This window comes from Rhodnius prolixus, unplaced genomic scaffold (assembly GCF_049639745.1).
Source record: "Rhodnius prolixus isolate KJV_2025 unplaced genomic scaffold, Rpr scaffold_2, whole genome shotgun sequence".
Classification (NCBI taxonomy): domain Eukaryota; kingdom Metazoa; phylum Arthropoda; class Insecta; order Hemiptera; family Reduviidae; genus Rhodnius; species Rhodnius prolixus.
Genome location: NW_027411592.1, coordinates 36,470,398 through 36,483,384, shown reverse-complemented (window position 1 = coordinate 36,483,384; position 12,987 = coordinate 36,470,398). Strand labels below are relative to the sequence as shown.

General features: G+C 34.7%; 1 protein-coding gene and 1 long non-coding RNA gene across 3 annotated transcripts in view; one reads left to right on the top strand and one right to left on the bottom strand.

Moving 5' to 3' along the window:
* Nucleotides 1-12,987, bottom strand: part of LOC141449560 (larval cuticle protein A3A-like) — a 684,900-nt gene that overhangs the window by 460,078 nt on the left and 211,835 nt on the right. The gene's annotated exons all lie outside the window — the stretch shown is intronic.
* Nucleotides 1-12,987, top strand: part of LOC141449565 (uncharacterized) — a 101,026-nt gene that overhangs the window by 18,725 nt on the left and 69,314 nt on the right. The window lies entirely within an intron of this gene.

Below are 12,987 nucleotides of genomic sequence, written 5' to 3'. Positions count from 1 at the left end.
GTATAAGGAAGGGGTAGAGAACACGCTTCCACGAGAATTAGAAATTTGTTTCAGCTGTAGGAAATGAAGTTGGTCACGCGAACAACATCGAGTGCTCATGCATTAAGTCAATAGGTGTCCCGAGTTGGGCACGAACTCAATTAGTCTGTTTATTTTGTACGCTGTAATTTTGAATAGTTTGTTGAGCCCAGGATTTGATCAAACTGGGATTGCACGTTGCATATAATGGAACAGAGTTATCAATATGAATTTATTGGAGATTTGTTCATTCTTTTTAACCGAGTGGTCGATGGTAACCTTCTACATGCGAATAAAATAACGTGATTAGGTGACACTTAGTCTAATTATGAAAGTATACAATACAATTTTTAAGTTATTTTGGGCGGAATATGGCGACACGAGCAGAAAATAAATTTAACAAACTTAAATAAGCAAGTTATAATTGAACACATTTGTTCTTAATTAGCCAGAAGACAATCTACAAAATGATTAATTACAAACATTAATTATAAACATTTTATAATTAAAATTCCATTATTTTCATTACAGAAATTTCTTTGTTATTACACACTTAATGGGTAATTAATTCTTGTAAAACTTTTAAGTTTCTTTAATTTGGTGTAATTATTCATTTATTTATTTTTTAAAAGAGCTTTCCTTCAACATATTTTCTTGTTTAAAATGTTGCTAAATTTTTGAATGAGATACAGTGTTGATTTTGTTAAATTCATTTACATGCTAGTTATTTAATTTGTGATACTAGTGAGAGAACAAACTTGTGCTTTATCTTAATTTTTATTTATTTTGAGCTGTTCTAAAAATTTAAAATTTAAATTTAATTCAAATTGAGTAAACAGCTGGTAGCGAAAGCGAACGAGTTGTAAAAATATTAAAATAGTAAATATTCTTAGTTAGGCCTGGCGTGAAATGATGCGTCAACATTTAAAAGCGTAAACGTAAGTTTTGATGAATTTGTTCACTTAAATTTGTTTTAACAAATGTCACACTCCAGTTTTTCCTGTAACTCAACCAATTCACAAAACCACGCGCTGAGGAAGATAATAAATTTAAGTCGAAACGTTGGCGTAAAGACGGAGTTCTTATTTTTTTATTTGACCGGATCCTCGCTAGTTCAATCCTAAATATTAATAGTTAACGGTCACTAAAGGATAATACAAAGTTATCTTTAAACATGGACATTTTACTTTGGGATAAAAAGAAGTTTTGCGACGCCCACACGTCCTTTTTCTTACTTCATACTTACACTCATTATTCTAATTGTTATTTTGCGGTGCAAAATTTTAAAGGGACATTCGTGACTTCTAATATTACTACAAGAGGTTGGTGGTTGAGAACATAAATAAATAAAATACGAGAAAAATAAATTTTATGTATTAAATGAGATGTTTTACTTATTTCATTGCTAGACAGGTCAGTCAATAGAGTTGACTCTACATATACTACAGCGGCCACTGTTAGGAAAATACATAAGAGGCCTATTCTGAGCCATAAATTGCGCTTAATACATAGAATCTGTATGTACTTTGTGCTTTTATCTATAAAATGAATTTGAATGTTTTTAAAGAGAAAAAGTGGTCTAATTGTGCCAATGTACAGTTAGCCTGCATTATTTTTGCCTAAGTAAATTTTCTTCTCTATTTCATTTAAATTGAACATATTTTTGTTTATTATTTTAGTAGTTCTAAACCTTAAAAAGAGCAATATTTTGTAGGTATCCGTAACAGAGCTTAAGCTATAGGTTTTAGCGATGCCAAATAGGAGGTGCCTTTACTTTTGGGAATAGGTCAACCACATCCTTAGTTAAACCTCGTGAGACCGGCTGCACGTCCTGCTTATCTCCAGGCATGGAAAGAGAGATTTCATTCACCCTTAACACATCCCACTCGTTTAAAAAGTTCATTTCTCTTTTACTTTTCAACGTCCACAACATAAACATCAACAACAGTAGCATCATTAGCATTCTGGCAACTGGCGTCAACAGCAACAACAAACGCATCATTATTGCAACAACTATCTCCAGAACAACATGGACTATAATTTGTCTCAGATGCCGGCTACTCATAACAAATTTAGCGTTTTGCTAGAGGTAAGCAATTAAACCTTAAGTGATAATAAGCATTTTATTTTATCACAATAAAAGAGTCTGAATAATGACCTAACAAGTTAATCGGTGCCGAAAATTACTTGTGTAAATCTGGTTAAAGCATAATACTGGTAGCCATCAAAACAGAGGCCTAAAGGACAGTTGTCCTCCATCAAACTATATTGAATTCCTTTTCTTATCAGTTGAAGAATGACAAAGCTTGCAGAGTGGTACATTATACGTTGCCCCAAGAGGATGCTAAAGGTAGAGTTCTAGCCAAAGCAGTTCATGTAAGAAACATTTCCAACGATCACAATCTCCATTACATCTCTTTTTACAAACTGGATGACCATAATAAAAATATATTCTACAATACCGGGCTACTTAAAATCAGTTAGATCTGGGTTGTTGCAAAAATAAATAAATAAATAAAGTTATAAAGGAGGATTTGCCCTATGATTTGAAGAAAATTTGGGAATTTTATCTTATATAGAAAAAGAGAAAAAATTATCAAAGTTGGGTGTTTTTCAACGTTGCGCTTTTTCGTGCACTTTTTGACGATCAACCCTTATACAACTGTCTTACCGGACAGTTTTAATCCCATAGACAAACAGCAGTCTCCTCAGCAGCGCCGCTCCAACCAACCTGCCATTTGAGGGCTACCTCGTAGATTTTGAGATCATTTCCTTTTAATCAACATCGGCTTTCTACAACACTTCAAACCTTACAGCTAGACAAGGCAACATTACTAAATTCATTCTTCTAAAGATTTGAACCCCTTCGTCTTCTTACTAAACACTTTTCATGCCTCAAACCATAACTTTGCCTTCTCAACATTCATAAACTCTTCTACTCTGGAACACCAATGGGTTGAACTCCACAAGAAGTTGTGCTTGACACTTTATTTTGCGACGTATGTTTGCTAGTAGTTCGTACTCACTGATTAAAAAACTTCAGGGCCTTGCCATCCTTACGCTACAAAAAAACTCTCTCCATTGCGTTCCTTCTGCATCTATTGACTACCTCCATAATTCTGCAGTTCTTTAACCATGCTTCCATATAACCTCATATATCCCCAACAAATAAGTAACTCAAGAACAATTTACTTTTTTTTTTTCTAACTTCTTGGATAAAAGTTCATCTACTCAATTGCAATGCAAGGGTATCTTCGGCTCTTGTTTGACAGAAGACTTACTAAGGAGTCTTCATACATGACTTAAGAGAACAGAAGCTAACGGACGCTTCCAAAACCTATACTAGAAATAAATCAAAAAAACGCTCATGACAACAAAAGAATTATTTATGTTAGTGAATTTAAGACTTATTTGGACCCACATCATCGAACTGAGAGGGCCAAACATTCAATGAATCCAGTCATTGTAGTCCGTTCACACAGACCTATACATTCCTTACATCAATCTGCTGAAACATTACACTATTTTAGTATTTAGTGTAGTCTAAAATCAACAAAAATTCTGTTAATTTTAAAAACGAGACGATTACAATATTTCTCCCACCACAGAGCGAAGCAGAGAGAAATGCTTATTTACAAAAACAATATTTTATGATTTAAAGAACAACAACCATTTTACTTGACAGCTTTTTAAAAAGGAAATTCCCAAGCGAATGGATATTTGCATAAAGTTTTATCCACTTTGGGGGAATGAAACTTTGTAAATAATTTATTTTTTTAAATTTGCAATTCCTGTTATGCTGGTCGAATGGCCGACAGCGGGCAAACATGGCTAGATACATATTTAAAGCAATTTATTTATTTAATTTTTTTAAGTAAAAACGGAATGGCCAATGTCTGACACAAAAATGTTGCCGTTTCAGAACCAGGCCAAAAACATTAAAAAACAAAAAAATACAACCGAGATTAAATGATAATTTCTTAGGGTTTATGTAAATCCCCGAGCTGTTTTGGTTTGTGCTCCATTAGTCAGCAATGGTTGTTCCTAAACAATTTGGCTTTCAGGATAGCGTGTGATTGTTTTTATTAAATACAAACAGCTTTTCAAGTTCGTCTGACCCGCATTTGTGCATTTTTAACAGCTGTATTTATAATATAACAAAGGGACTGTTGAAAGGAGGGAAGTGGACTAGCCACTTCTTCAAGGATTAAGGGTATGCTAGACCACCGTTTCCCAACCTTTTTTGGTTCACGTACCACTTGGTAGTACATCATGCTAAATTGTACCACTTCGTAAAAATGATTGTATTTCGTGAAATTTGTTATTCCGAGTGTGCTATTTTACTATTACCTTTATTTGTATCGAGATACGTACAATGTGTTGTTACAATCGAGTTCAAGCTCATGTTCACTTTATAAACTTTGTAAAGTGTAAGATCATAGTTTTAAAACTTTTTAAATAATTTAAAATTTCGTACACATTTTTCTCTTCAAAATTATTAATTAATTTACAAAGTTCTTCTTTAGGATTATTATATTTGTTTAATATGGGGTGGGATTCTAAAACTTTCATTGACTGGACAGCTGATAAACAGGTGAATAATTGTTTCCGGCTCGTTCTTATTACGCATAAAACAATGATCTTTGGGCTTGATTGTATAAATTACATTATTGATTTTAAATTTAATAACATAAGGACCACCCAATCTAATTTCAGAAAGAATTCTTACAACTTGAAAAGAAATGAATTTTTTCAATGAATTTTGACCAACATTTTGTAATAAATTTTGTGAATTCAAAAATATATTGTAACGAAGTTGACCGGGGCAGAAACGAAAGGCCTAGATTGTTCTAGGGGTTGAGCGACCAAAGTCGGTAACAGGCCACCACTGCGTAAACAAAAGGGCCGGTCTCTACCTGAACTGAAAAGGAAAGGGCTAGATTGTTCAAGGAGTTTAGTGACCGTAGCCTGTAACGGTCCACCCCTGTGTAAAAGCCAGCTAAGAGAGAGGCAGCAGTTGGGGTGGTGGCAGTATGTGTTTTCCCCAGCCAGTGATTGACAGGTGTGAGTGAGGCTGACGGAGTTGGAGATAGACAAAGAATTGGAGAAAGCGGCCCTAGTTGGGGTGGTGGCAGTATGTGTTGTCCAGCCAATGAGCGGCAGGAGGGAGCAAGACAGGCGGAGTTGGAGTGTGACAGAAGGTTGGAGGAGGGCGGCCCCAGTTGGGGTGGTGGCAGTGTGTGTTTTCCTCAGCCAGTGACCGGCCGGTGGGCGTGACACAGACGGAGTGGGGCAGTCGCAGTTAAAAGGAGGCAGACACAGCTGGAGAAGTCAGTTATTAGAGTTTTTAGTGAAGTCTTTGAGTGAGTTTTGAGTCAGTCTTGGAAAGTTAGTTTGGAGTGACACTTTGGAAGTGACAGTTCTTGAGAGAATCAGTGTTGCGAAGTGCTTCGGAGTTAGTCAGTTAGTGAGTAGAGCTGTGTTAGTGCAGCTGAGACTAGTGCAATTCGGTGCAGTGTGGACCAGCGGTCAGTCGTGGAACAGTTTAGTGGCGTTACGAAGTGAGTAAGTAACAGTAAACTGTTGGGACTGTTGTAAATGGTGACTGTAATGAATAGCGTTAGTTGTTAGTAAATGTTAATGTGAGTAATGTTAATGTGTTAATAAATCAGGTTATTACTTACAAATTTAGCGAGTTTTATTATTTATCAAACCCACATATTATTCAATAACTAGTGGCAGGCATTAGTTGTGTAAGTAAAGTTCTTTCTTAGTAAAAGGACAAGAAAAACTTTACAATATTAAACATAATGTTATTTACTTTATTTAAATCAATTTAGTGCAAATGTTCCCTGTTTTATTATAGAAATATTAGGATTGTGATATAAGCATTCTAATGAGCAATTCTAATTCTAGAAGGGGTTTAAAATCCATTTATCAATTGTTTTCGGGTTTTGGAAAATACTCCATGAAAGACAATTTTAATGTGTATTTTAGTGCTATTATATTTTCTCGTATATCTTGAGACAGACTAACCTTATTACTGTACATACTAACATTTTTACTGTATAATATTATTAATTAAAATAATTTTTATGAATTATAGGAAAAAACGTTTCTAATATATTTTTATGAATTATTATTATTCTTTTTATGCCCGTCATTATTGATTATTTTTCGTGCACCATCAACCAGCAACTCGCGTACCACAGGTTGGGAAACGCTGTGCTAGACTAATAACATAAATAATCCTTACTCTGAAACTGTGACGCAATATAGAGGCGATCCTCAGATATACTCGTAGTTGATTTGTCAATTGTTTGTTTAGGCAACAACAATACGCACTCACTCTAACGTTCACATTTTACACTTCACCGTCACCCACAATCACTGTCACTTTTAGGGCTGACAGTGATTTTGGCTTTTCAGTTAATGCTAATCTAAAATCTAAATCTAAAAGGATTAGCTTAGAGATGGTAAACAGCATTCTTCTTTCGGAAGTCCGTAGTTCTAAAACAAAGAGTGGCTACTATAAAAATGCAAACCTTCAGCCTTTCTAACTGAAGCGGATTGATTTGGAGTTTCAATAAAATTTTTGTAGTTAAAAGCTCCATGTTTGCCCAATAAACCTCTTAACTAAAGAAACCAAATTATATTTTACTGAAACCGTACTCAGAACTAAAACTCTAAAATACTTGATGCGCAGTAGTTTTGTACACACCATGATTAATATATATTTTTCACCAAACCGACAGCAAATCAAGCAATTTGTCCCAAAATGTTCCAAATTCTGATCTAATAATGCGCTTTCCGTCGAAATTGATGTATCTCTTAAACTCCACTAAACAATACACCTGGTGCAATTGCATTAAATACTCTCGGGTTCCAACAATCACAATGCCATATTGTTAAAATGTTTAAAAGAAAACCAGCGGCGATATTTGCCTTGCTAAAAAGCTAGAAACCTCTAAAAACCAATAAGATTAAAGATGTGCCTTTACTGCTACAGTCACCACCACGAGACCTACGCTCAGCTGAAAGAAATGCTTATCATTATTTTTTTAAACTGTCTACTCCCGTGATGACGACGAACCTTTTGAGCTCGGTGTGACAAAATTTTGAATAATCGAAACATAATTTTCGTGGCATGTCACATATCACAAAAGTAAAGACTTATAAATATTTATAATTTTTTTAAGTTAATTATTTATTTAATGCCATTTAAAATACAAAAACCAAAATTATGAAACCAATGATTTACAGTCGATGCGTACCCGAAGTACATCTTTCCAGAATTTGACATTTTTTTTATATTAATATCAAAATTGAAACGATGTATTTAAATGTTTTTAATATGTGTATTTGTTACGCAATATTATTATACTTGTACATGCCATTTGATTTCAGAATTTAATTATTAATTATTATTAACGTAAGTAATAATATTATTATTAATAACCAACTCTGGCCGTTATGAGAGACAAATATTTGAATTATGAAATTTTTCATCTTTGAAGATGCGTGTCATCAAAAATGAGCCCACGTGTCAGCACTGACACACGCGCCATCACTGGTCTGCTCTATAGTTGTTAAAATCTCCCCTATTTAACTGTGTACAATTAATTGTAAACGAATATAACCTGTTGTTAATTTAGATTAAATAAATCTAAGGTAAAAACAATACGATCGTGGTTCCCTCCAGCTTCGAAGATTCGATATTTTAGATTACTGCATTATTTTAATTAATAAAAGAGTTTATAAATCGTAAAAAAACAAAAAAAAAACTGTAATCTTTAAAAATTAAAAAAAGAAAATTATGAAAATATTAATTTCTTTTTACGATTAACATTAATGGAAAGGCATTATGCTCACAAAATGGAAGCGAGTACAGAAGCGTTCATTGTTTTACTGAAAAAAGAAGAGAATTAATTCGGAGATGTAGTAGATAATAGCCTTGAGAGACAATAGAAAATTCGTTTTTAGGTTTTATATATTTTTTTTTCTACGTGCTTTTTAGTTGATAAAAGCTTCCATTAGATTGTGTTAGTCTGTTAGAATGAAGGAAAGTTTGAATGATTAAACAAGCTATTAGAGCCACAATTCCAGGGCATTCATTGAGAGAAGCATTCATCAACCGTCTAAAACAATTAGCAACAATGGACTCCATCTGAACTGAAGTGAAAGCAGATTTATCTCCAGTGTATGTTCTACAAATCAAATACACCAAATTTTAGAAATTTAGTATTCAATTTGATGTAAACTTCACATTATTTATCTTTTTTTAAAAAAAAAAATTTAATGTTTTGCCCATTATTAATCATACTACTAGCGTTTGAACTGAATCACTGTAACTATCTAGTCAGCAAATTTAATTATAGCTGTTGGACAATAAATTATTAAAATGAATGCTGCAGAAGGTAACACGTAATTTTCATTGAAATTATTATGTATATCACCACCTCATCAATTATTCTTTGGAAACTGTGGGTTTCATTCATTGCTGTAATCACAGCTACTACAAAACTCACATCGATTATTCCAGTTTCAAGACCACTCACACGACTTGCTCTTACTATCCCAAATTTTTTAACTCACAAATTCTCTTCAAACTCCGAACACTTTAGCCATATTTAATTCTCACCAACCCATTAAACTGAAATGTAACCTTAAAGAAAAGTGAATATATGGTTTACGTGACCGCAAATTGTTAAACTTAGGATGGAAGATTTGCGAGGAATCGGTCAAATAAAACAAACTCGTCTTCTTGCCAACGTTTCGATAAATATATTGTCCTCTTCTGGGCGTGGCTATGCGGGTTGGCTGAGTTACAGAAACTGTAAAGAAACATAAAGAAAAGCCTACCCATGGAACTTTCCTAAAATGAATTTTTCAAGTATTTATAATAGAAGAAAAAGAAATGAATCTATGTGTGCGTCATATTTTTCATTGAAGTTTTTAGAAAATCTAGAAGACATTTTCTTCCAAGAGAACACTCCATTGAATAAAGACATATTATGTCCATTAAAGAGAAAAGATTGAGGAATTCATAAAAAAAAAAAAAGTTTAGTAATTAATTCCAAAATACAATTTGGGGAAAAATGAATGCTAATTTTGAACTACTAGTCTAGCGTTTTCCAACCTTTTTTGGCTCGCGTACCACTTGGTACTACATCATGCTAAATTGTACAACTTTGTAAAAATGATTAAAAAATGCGATTGTTTGCAGCTGAATTTTATGAATATTTTACAGTCAATTTGGACTCTAAACCAGATAAGTATCGTCTAACCTGATTTTTGTTTTATTGGTATAACTCTTTAAGAGTACGATACCTATTCTCTTTTGCATTCGCCTAAGCTAAGGAATTCCATTAAATGTTGCTAATAAAATTAGTCAAAGATGGTGGCTGTAATTAGGAGCGATATTAGAGAGCGCTGGAAGTGGGCCGCGAGTAATTATAAAGTGTAGCGACATGCCAGCCAGATACTATTCTCCGCACGTGCGCTCGTATGTATGACTTTGTTAGCGGCGACGAGGTCTGTACTGCTGATGTGTGACAGCCTGAGATTACCAAGTCTGTTGGGAGTTGTGCAGATCCTTTAAGCCCCCTCCCGCTTCACCCCTCCACGTTCACTAAAACCTCAAATACCTCTGCAGTAAATTCTCTCCGCATGTCTCCTTTCCCATAGTAAAGTTTCTCAAATGTACAAATTAACCTTCCTCATTTGACTATAAGCTTTGTAAATAATAAAGTTTGCTCCGTAAATGGGAAAATTGTTACAGGTTCGACTTCAATATGTTTAGCATTAAACAACCCAGTTGATCTGCGTAATCAGGTGAACATTGTTAGCGTCTCATTTCAAATTAATAATATTTCTGATCGCATTCGACTTACTAAAAAATTTCATATAATTATAATTAGTTTTGGCAGTTTTTATTTTTATTGAAAAATGCCTTGCTCTTTTTTGATACTTTTTTCCGTACTCTTAGAACAGTAATAGAGGGAAAAATGCTCCGGGCGCCAATACTCATATGTTGACGCGCATTAAATTGTGGAGGGGGAACATGACAACTGAAAATACAAAACTTTCGCATGCACTAGTTTATACAAAATTATCTTTTCTTCATACTTAGAATTCGTATTAAAACCAAACCCTAATATTAAACATATAGTGAAATTAAAACATTGAAAAAAGTTTGACAACAAACCGTCCAAAAAACTGCTGCATTCATTGGTCCTGACATAATTCCAAACCAAAGTGCTAAAACTAATAAAAGTTACGTCCAAGTTCAAATGAAAAACCTTTGGCTACGATCACCAAATTCTCCAGAAATCCATGCTAGAAAGTTGTTCTTCTAGTGAACTGCATTCGTTTAACTTTGACTTTCATCTATATGTCATTCAGCGAAGGGATTAGCTGGAGTGGTTAGCGTATACTGGATTAGAATCTTAACCTTAAATCTCCGTTAGAACGCGGAGATAATGGGTTCAAATCCAGCTGGTAGCCTCTTAGATTTTTCTCTTCCCAGGTGCTTCTTAGGGTACGTTTACAACGGAGCTGTGAGTATAGATGATAGCAGAGATGATAACTGATAGAGTAAAATATAATCGCTGATTAGTGTGCACAACAGAGCTGTGATACATGCAACATGTCCGAGTAGTGAAGAAGAGTTTTTATGTTTAGCAGCAACAAAATTGTATATTTTAAAGAAAAAACGCTTTAGAAAATATCATGTACATCCCATAAATAAAAAACGAAGTACTTTGGGCGAATTTCACCATTTATATAAGGAACTTAGAGATTATCCGGATCGTTTTTTTGAATATGTGAGGATGGGTCCACCCACATTCGACTATATTTTAGAAAAAATAAGGTCAAAATTAAGAAAACTTTGGAAAAATTGTCATGGAAATCCTGTAACCATAGAAAAAAAAACTAGTGATAACTCTGAGGTAAGGTTATATTGAGGAAAAACAAATAAATACACATGAAAATAAATGTAAGCACGATTTAAAAAACAAAATATTGTTTAAAAGTAAATAATAAAATAATAACCAAAAATAATGAGTAAAGACAGCACTAAATAATTTTTCGACGTCCATTTTGAAGCTCCGATACTGGAGTTCAGCTAGCAGAAAAATGAAAAATTCAATTCTATCATCTATGCTCGTTTATAGCAGCGAGTATGAGTCACTAGTCGAAGCTTCGTTGTGCACGCTCACATAAGAATGTACTAGATTATTCTATAAGCGCTGATGCATCACTGCTATCATCTCCGCTATCATCTATGCTCACAGCTCCGTTGTGAACGTACCCTTACTGCTCACTGTCCGGTAATGGATAGGTTGTCTGTAACGAGAGAACACTGTCCGAAGACAGATAATGCACTGAAAATAGCTAAGGGCACATAGGAGCTCAGACGCCAATGACATGTATATAATAATAATAATAATAATAATAGGCGCTAATGACCACAGTCGTCAATGCGCCGGAAAAAAAAAAATAATAATAATAATAATAATAATAAGGGAAGGGATTAGCTATGAGGTTAGCATACTGGACTCCCACGCGGAGGTTCTGGGTTCGAATCCAGCTGCTGACCCTTAGATTTTCTCTTCCTAGGAGCTTCTTACAGTTCACTGTCCGGTGATGGACAGTGTTGTCTGTAACGAGAGTACATTGTCCGGAGGCCGGCAGTGCACTGGCAAAAGCTCCGGGCGCCAATAACCTTAGATGTTGACGCGCCTTAAATCATAAAAAAAAAAAAATAAATAAATAAAAATAATTATTATAATAATAATAATAAAGGTTAGCTGATTTTACAGAAACATTGTTTTATTCGCTGGGAGCACTTAAAGGAAAATATAAAATTTAAACTGCCTAAAATTTTTACTTTTGGGGCAGGCTTTCATCATGGTGTAATGTACGGCCTATAATGTAATTAATGGTAATGATTTTGGTAGTAGTTCTGGGTAAGCTGTAATGTGACACATCCTTCAACAGTAAAAAGTAAAGTAATCGCCTATTTCTTCAGGCGGGGCTTAACGTCAACAACCACCAATTAGGTGTCTTAGGGCGGAGCTCATACTTTACTATAAACAATTTGTTTCTAACAAATAAGAAGTAGTCATACGCTGAATTCGAACTGGGGATCTCCCACTTACAAAGCCACGATCTTCACTACTAGACCAACACCCGCCCCTCCTTCAATTATGAACAATATACTGAAGTCAACTGACAGTTTAGGTCATGAATTATGTACATGATGATAAGAAAAAGTCATTTTATAATAATACTTTTCATTTGAGTACTTAAATTTGAAATTTTTAGTATTATTGCTAGAATTTGCTCATTTTTAGAGACCTTATGCTTGGCTTGAATCACAAACTATAGCAAAGGTGACAGGAAATTCGCTCTTTCCCCCAACTCTTTATAATCAAATACTATTCTGAAAGGAGGCAATAAGTTTATTGATACCAGTTCTATCGACTCTAAAGTTCTTGCCAACATTTCTTTCTAACGTATTTTTGCCCTAGAATGCTTTGTTTAGATTAGATTAGATTAAATTAGGGTGGCCTCAAGGCCTGCGCCACCGCGACCCCTATGGATCTATTGTGGCTCCCCGGCTTTAGAGCTTACCCTCCAGACCCGTCCGCTTAATCAGACTCTTAATTCTGGAGAGTGGCTCCTGGGTAAAGCTCTCAGGCCTTGGTTTTTCGTCCCCGAGAAGTAACATCCTTAGCTATACGAGCCCCTCACACTGACACAACACGTGCAGTGCCGTTTCCTCTTCTTCCTGACAGAACCTACAAAGGCTATCTTCTGTCAGGCCCATACGATGCATGTGTTTTCTGAGCCTGCAGTGGCCAGTTAATAGGCCTGCAATTATCCTTACAGCCCCACAGCTTTGACGGATTAATTCTGCGGTCAGCCTCGGCGAATAACCTCTGATCGGCAAGCCACCACTCC